The 8,253-nt window shown below is 43.9% G+C and overlaps 1 long non-coding RNA gene across 5 annotated transcripts; it reads left to right on the forward strand.

Annotated features, from left to right (window-relative positions):
- Positions 1 to 241: 241 nt before the first annotated feature.
- Positions 242 to 3,784, forward strand: LOC119275483. 5 transcript variants are annotated; one of them, XR_005135728.1, is made up of 6 exons: positions 243 to 680; positions 765 to 844; positions 939 to 1,342; positions 1,461 to 1,585; positions 2,360 to 2,440; positions 3,453 to 3,784. It is a non-coding gene; the product is annotated as an uncharacterized LOC119275483 (long non-coding RNA). The 5 variants fall into 5 exon arrangements; XR_005135729.1 differs by having other exon boundaries at positions 939 to 1,026; positions 1,233 to 1,585; XR_005135730.1 differs by having other exon boundaries at positions 250 to 680; positions 939 to 1,026.
- Positions 3,785 to 8,253: the final 4,469 nt, after the last annotated feature.

An 8,253-nucleotide genomic window follows, 5' to 3' on the forward strand; every position in this document is an offset into this window, starting at 1 on the left:
GCGCTTGGGTGTGCCGCGCGCTGTAGTGGGCGCCCGAAATACGCTGCGCGGGTAAGTGTTTTTGACCGCACGCCCAACCCGTTTTAGCGCGCCCGCTGGAGCGCCTGATGCGTTGCGCGCGCGCTAAAACGACCTATTTTGCGGCGCGGTACTAGTTTAGCGCGGCTGTTGGAGATGCTCTAAGGGTTGGAGCATATGCATTGTAGAGTTGCAGCCCATGACCCTTCCATGGAACATATATGAAAAAAACAGAGAAAAGGAGAGAGAGACGCACGAGAAACAGAGTCCTGGATTCTCCTCATCTCTCCCAAATCGCCGCCATCAATCGCCTCGTATCCCTCCTCCGACCCACCTCGCCGCCGGCCCTTCCCCTCCGCTCCTTCCACCTCGCAGCTCTAGTGGCTGCCGGATCCGCCCAATCCCCACCCACTCATCCCTCTCGCGTCCCATCTCCCTCTCTTCACACGGCTCCTTCTACGCCACCTGCGACGGTTGACTCAGGCGACGTCCGGTGAACCCCGCCACCGTGAAGCACAGCCTAAGTCCCCCTCGCACCACGGCGCCCTCCCATCAGGTTAGATCTGGCGCTCGCGGTCACCAAAGCCCACCCGCGACCCTCCCCCCATGGCTCTTAGGGTTTCAGGCGTCGGCTCCGGTGGCCGTCGTCCACCTCCCATCCGGTGAGTGCATCCCCTCCCCTGGCTTCATCCTCTCTCTCTCCCCATTTCTCTAACCTGCTCTTCTCTTCTTCTATACATGTGCAGGGAGGAACCGCCAGTGGACATCCTTGCAGATACTCGGGATAAAGCAGCCATGGAGCTTCCTCCTACTCCTCTGGCTTCGGGTGAGTTGGTCCACTCCTCCCTTCTACTCTGGTTCGTAGCACATCGGGACCAGTAGTGGCTTCAAATTAACCCCAAGTTGCATGTTCTTTCTAGGGCAACAACATTGTAGGGAACGATTGTCTTTCTAGTAAGCTATTCTGAAGCCCATCTACGTCTTGGAGCAGCAACCAGTGTGTTTGAGGTAATTTGTACAGAAAACACCAGGTACATGGTTAGGAATCAGGTCGAAGTCTAATTACAGTATCTCCCCAAGGCCCCAATCCTTTTCTTTTCCAATCTTTAATATTCTATTATTCAAGTTTTTACAATGCAAAAATCCAACATATGTTCTTTTAGGCTAATTACTAAATAAATCTAACGATAGTCCATGTGGCGGCGGAGGTGTAGCGATGGTAGTTTGAAGCAAATTAGGCGGCCGCAAGCGTCTTTGGTGCCAAGGCTGTTGAGTAGAGGATCTGGCCATGTGGCAATTCATTTTCTATTCTCCATCCTTTAAGGTCATAACAGAAGAAATAACTATGCAATTGACTTGATCACTATTGTTTTATCTAGAAAAAAATATGTTTTGTACGCATGTATTGATGAGTACTCCTCTTGACTCGATTGTGTTGCAAGGAGTGAAAGAATCCAGTTGGGTGGTCTGCAGCTCTGATCACCTCCAGCAGCACCACATAATCAAAGTTCCAAACAGTAGTGCTGCACTGCTACCTCCAGCCAGCATTTCACTTTGATGTTTATAGGTGGCTTAACATGATCATTTGATGTGTATCTTATGTAGAAGATTTGAATGATGTACGTGTTTATTTTAGAAAACATTTCTTAATGACGCCTTGCATATATACAAGACAGATATTCATGTACATTAGCTTTAGTTTTGTTTGTTAACTAGAAACTGTGGTTACCTTTTTTTAACCGAAATCACTAAAGCATGGGATGCATTTGGGGTTTCCAGATAGCTAATATTAGGAGCACACAAGACTTAGACTACTGCTATGTAACTAAAGGAAATCAGAACATTCACCAATATCCTCTGTATATTTTCTAGCCTTGAATTCCTGACTTTTTCATACAAATTATAATTTGGAAACTTTATTTATAGGAATGATAAATAGTATGTACAAATGCCTTTACTAAAATTAAGCTTACATTAGCCACATGGAAGCCAACACAATATCACATGTAATATTTCTTAGTTAGTCAAAAGTATGCTTCTTTTAAAATTTATGGTTCTAATATTTTTTTCTCACATAAATATGTTCCAGTTATATATGGTAAACTAAAGCTGTTTAGCCCATGCAGACGCACGGGTTAATGACTAGTCTAACTAACTCGGGGATAAATTCATTGATCCAGATGTAAAATTGCCAAGATAGTAACTAGTACACATAGAACAGGAGGAATATAGGTTGCTCTTCTTTTATTAAGTACGAATGGATCTTGATGAAGCTTTACTTCTTTAGCACTGTTCTAGAGATGCATGAGACACCTGTAACCTTTTTCCCTTGGTTTTGAAGCTACACGCACCAACTCGATGTATGGTGACTCCATGGAGCAAGTCAAGTTCGTGGAGCAAGTCATGGACGATGCCATGGAAGGTATTACTCTCTCCCTCTCCCTACCATGGTACTGCTCATTGTGTCCACGACCATTGAGCCATGCTAGGTTCTATGCTGCTGTCCATGAAAATTTATAGCATTTGGGGCTGTAGGTTTCAGTGGATTTATTTAGCAATAAATAATTCTGTTAGTTCACAGAAAACAATTTGACTGTAGCTGTACAGAATTAGCAATGGATCTCTAGGCTGGTGATGACTATGTAAATTTGTTTCATGCTGCTGTCCATGAAAATTTATAGCATTTGGGGCTGTAGGTTTCAGTGGATTTATTTAGCAATAAATAATTCTGTTAGTTCACAGAAAACAATTTGACTGTAGCTGTACAGAATTAGCAATGGATCTCTAGGCTGGTGATGACTATGTAAATTTGTTTCAGTGGATATGGGGCTGTAGTTTTGTTCCAAAGCGTGGTGAGCACCTTTAGGGTTTTTTTCATGTTGGATGACTGAAACCAATTAGAGCTAAATGTTTTGGTTCAGTTTTAGATGACTAAAACCGTTTTGGTTCAGTTTGCTAACTAAATGGAGAAGAGAAAAGAAGTGGTACTATCACTCACATTGCCCTTGAATGCACATCAACACTTAGGCTACTCTCCATATAATTTTATTAAGCCATGTTTTTCTGCAGGCTGTGTCATATATTGTGGCGTCTTGATTAATCATCAATGACAACTAACACTCATGTCGGTCTCTTTTCACAATCACAATAGGGACGTAGCTCTTGCTATAGTTCTAAGTTGTGATCCAAAATTTAAGCTTGATGATGCTAAAAATTACAAATGAATTCTTGGTAGTGCATGTCGATATGGCACTTGTGAAAACTGAAGATTTGGTATGGAGTCGCAAAAGGTGAAATACTCTCGATAATACAGAAAAAAAAGAATACATGACCTTCAACCTTCGTACATGCCTGATATCCTGCTGCCTCTATTACTACATTCATCATGTCAATGCATTGTGTATTAACAGTTCATTTTGTTATTTTCTTTATAGATTCAAAATATATATGGATGATTATAATGGTGCGTGGCAAGTATATTGCAATGATGATGATGTTCCGGTTCATGATGATGATGATGTTCCGGTTCATGATGATAATGATGGATGCTATCAGTTTTAGTTAAGTTGTAGGGATGATGTTCCTGTCTGATGATGTTCCCCAGTTAAGTTAGTTTAAGTTGTAGGGATGTTGAAGGATGCTTTCTATTTAAGTTTCGCTGTCAAGAAAATATTTAGATTATGCATCAAATTTGGATGATGTTTCCCCTGCAATATCAACCATTGTAATCCAACAACTTTATCCAATATATGATTTCTTTCTCTAATGAGTATATTCTTTTTTTTCCACACTTCATATACATAATTACCACTGTTATGTTGAGCATTAATTTAATTGTTGGCAATATTATTTACATTATATATGTAACAACACATGAAGCGTTAAAAAATCCTAGTTGCCAGAAATGAGATTTGGATTCTTGTACATTAAGCACCAACATATAAAAGTGTTGTAAAGGTCGGTTTTATGTGTTGTACTCTTGCAAAGATCCCTTTTACCAATGGCGGTATAAGCATCGCATTATGCGCTAGCAACACTGGATAAGGCTACGCATCCCAAACCAATTGGTAAAGACAGTTACAATGCATATATGGACTTATAGATACGGAAAAATGCGTTGTAATAGGTGGGGTATTGTTGTAGTGAAACTTCAATGCCCGAGCGTGGAACGACTACGAACCGCCATCGGTGCTAACTCCAATCCCCAGCAAACGTTTGTTGGGAGACATGGCAGTTGCAAACGCCCGCGACGCAGTTACATTGCGTGTGTAAGGGTGGCAGTTTTGTAAAATACCATGGCTTAAAAACAGGCCAACGTCGGATGGAAATCTGATGGTTACGTGGGATTCGCCAGGATTGAGCTCATGCCGAACAATCGCCAGATATCATTACTAAAACAAAGGTTAAAACACCTGGGGCTATAACTTGCACATGCTGACCACTAACAATGATACTAACATAGTTGTAAAATGGTCAAAGACCGTGTCTACGTGGTGTTTGGAATTATATGCAAACAAATAGCAAGATGCCCATGCGTTGAACGACACACCATCATCACCAACTCGGTTTTTCATCTACTCCTACTCCTATAAAAGACTCAGTTGATGATGATGGAGGCGAGGAGGCGTGTTCAGCCGGGCGTGCAGCGGACGGTGCAGTACTATTCGATTTGTTATAAAAAAACAAAGAAGAGTAGTAGAGATAGAGATAAGAGTAGAGATAGAGACTTAGGGAGGAGCACCATCTACTGCTTCGTGTGCTACTCCTGTGCTCCATTCGGCGGCCGCAATGTCCCCTACAACCACTCCCTCCTGCGCTCCATTCGGCGGGCGCTGTTGAAATTTGGGGAGCGCACTCTCACGACTGCTGGCAGCCACGACTTCACCGACGACGACTTCTTCCCCGACCTTGGCAACCTCTTCCTCAACGACATGGGCGACAACCTCAACGCCAATGGTGGTGCTCCCGTTGCATCGTATGTGTTTCTGTCCTTCCTGTTCGAAATCGTGGTAGAATTCATGTTTCTACTCTGTATCCTACTGCTATGCTAGTCCACATGATTAGTTCAATCTCTGTTATAGCCATCATGATTTCTTTTGTGCTTATTCGGATTAAATCTTGTAGTAACTTGCTCATATATTCAACAGGCGCAACGTGCCCTACATCCACTCCAGTTTCATGGACGGCCTGGTCGATGCCTCCAAGGAGCCCTTTGTCTACTGCTATGAGTGCCCGATGCCGTTTTGGGGCTCGCCGGCGGACATCGTGCATCACCTCACGGATGCGCGCAGCGGTCACTACTGGCCCTTGGCGGAGAAAATCAAGTACGAGACGTGCTACCCGTTCAACATGCCGGAGTCGTTGGAGGATCACCGCCGCCTGCTAGTCCCGGAGGAGGACGGCAACGTCTTCCTCTTGATCGTGGGCACCAGCGAGGCCCGCGCAGGCCGCCGCCCCGTATCTGTAGTGTGCGTCAGGGGCGACGCCGCTGACACTGACACGAGGCCAATGTACGGGTGCGTGCTCACTGTTACTACCCCTCTGAGTTACGTGGGCGGCGACACCGGCTACATCAAACTGACTTGGACTCTGCCGAGCTGGGACCTTCCCGCCAATGTGGACATGGAAAATGCATGGTATTATTTACCCCCCAAGGCGGTGCACAGGGACTCCAAGGAGGTTCACCTGGACATATGCATTATCAAGTTAAATGCTGATCATTAGTCTTCGCTCAATGTAATCCGCTTTTTAAGCATGTGGAAACTTCCATGCATGATCTTGCTCTATTGGAGTATCGCGCATGAATAAAAGTGTATCCGTTTATGGTTTAGTCTAGAATCTTCCATGTATGAACTTTTACTACAGTACTGGTGAAAGACTTACTATGAACCATTTTTACATCTCCTCTGCCCCTTCCAAGTCATCCTGATTTAATCTCTCCGTCTAGGTGTATAAGGGCATGGTTAATACTTAATAGTATAGCCAACTATTGACTACAAGAAAGTGCTATGTCATCTGTAGCCAACATGTATAACAATCGATACTCAAAAACTAATTCTTAAAGATCATTTCTTGCAAAGCACAATAAGTGTTATTTATTCACAAGTTTTGGATGCAGGTTGAACAGTTGAACACTTTTGTTTGCAAAAGATACCTTTTTATCCATTTCACTCGGATGTTTGCAAGCTCTAGAGATGAAATAATATCCGAAGAAACCTATTTATACCCGTTACACATGAGATGACCCCCACATCCTTTCTCAAAATAAACAACTCCCCGATCAATGCATTTCTCTCTTCCGTGCAACGCACGGGCACCTTACTACTATTGATTAGTACGACAAAAAATTGAACTAACATTATATATGGTACAATAAATGCTGATGCATGTCACCTAAAATTATATCATTGAAAACTATGTTCAAATACGAATCCAACGATATAGTTTTTGTTGACATGTACTAACATTTTGTCAGTTAAATCTTCAGTCAAATTCAATGGGGGACTAATAAACCACGAACGATGTAGTAGAAGTGTAGAGGGCGGCGCTACACGGGAGTCTCACCCCGCTCGTGGTGCGGAAGTAAAGCCGTCATATCACAAAACCCAACCACTGCCAGCAATAAGTGGCCTGGTAAAATAAATGGACAAGCAACCATCACATCCCTCCGTCTTTTTTGCATTTCATCTCTCTGCATTTACTTTCTCTAGTTCATCTCGCACACTCGATCCCTAGCTACTACTCCTAGTATCCCTAGCTACTACTCCTAGGGCCAGTTCGGCGTCTTAAAAAAAATAAGCCGTCTCTTCCCCAGCTTTTCCCATAAGACTAGTCAAAGTGGAGAGTAACATTAAGGCACCTCACTCATTTATTTGGGCTTCTAAACTACTAATAGTACCTCCGTCCTGGTTTATTCGTGACCATTGTAATTTGTGTTAAATTTTGACCAAAGATTTAACTAATAAAATGTTAGTGCATATGACATGCACAAACATTTCATTAGTTAAATTAATTATCAAAATTTGACACATATTACAATGGGGACCAATAAACCAGGACGGAGCTAGTAGTAATGGGATCACTACGAATCTAGAAGCCTAAACGAACTTGGCCCTGGTATTCCTACTAGTAGTACTAGTACTCAAGTTGGAATTCCAATTGCACGACACAACTTGTTAGGCAAAAAATTCGATACAGGGTGTAGGAAGCTGTTTGGGAATTTGCATGCCTTTCCGACCAGTGAGATACTCCGTACAAAGTACGACAGAGAAATAACCACAGAGAAGGAAGCTAAAAGTAAACAATCAAACGAGCATTTTTGCATTTGTTTTGCATTGAATCGTTTCACAAGCTTGACTAGTGTTGTTTTTCTACTTTTACAAAAACCGCATCGTAATGTTAAAACGTGCATTTGCACGTACATAAGTAATAGTAGTACTCCCTCCGTCTAGGTGTATAAAGTCTTCCCTCCTTCTTGGTCACGGGGCACAACCAAAGATGACTTATTCACCTGGACGGAGGGAGCAGCACAGTCTGCAAGCATATATAGACAGAGACGTGTAGTGCGATAGTATATAGTAGTAAAGTTTGTGCTATATGCACCTACTTACAAAATGCGTACGGATACACAAGGTTTCCAAACTTTCCCTCTTACATACTTAATTAAGGACGCTAATAATTCCCGAACATTCGGGATTTATCATTTGCGTCCCAAAACTAATGAGATCACCTTACGAAACTAAATTATACTCCTACTAAAAGCCACAACGCTGGCAGGAGCGCTTGCAGCGCGCCACGAGTGCCCTGGTGCGCGTCTGTTTCCCAGCGCGCCGACATAACGCCTCTTCCTCAGCCTCGCAACTTGCGAGGTGCTGATTGGCGGCTTGCCGGCGGGCGAGCGCGATCTCACTGGTGTGGTGACCCGGCGTCAGCAGTTACTCCTCCTTGCTGGAAGCATGCACCCGGTCCACGTACTGCCATGCATAGATGAGGTGCTTGGGCCCGACTGCACTCAGGGCTTTGGCACGGGCGTCCTCCACCACCCTCACGGCCCTTACACGAGCCTTCTGCCAAAGAGCCAACTGCCTGACTCTCTCGAACGCGACATAGACATGCTAGGAAGCTTGCCCCATGGCGCGCTTATCTTCCTCGGCCTTCTTCTCTGCCTCTATTTTGGAGTGCTCTGTCGGCGGCAAAAGCCTCCCACATGGCGACATCCATTTCTTTCCAAAGCTC

This window comes from Triticum dicoccoides, chromosome 3B (assembly GCF_002162155.2).
Source record: "Triticum dicoccoides isolate Atlit2015 ecotype Zavitan chromosome 3B, WEW_v2.0, whole genome shotgun sequence".
NCBI classification, from domain to species: Eukaryota; Viridiplantae; Streptophyta; class Magnoliopsida; order Poales; family Poaceae; genus Triticum; species Triticum dicoccoides.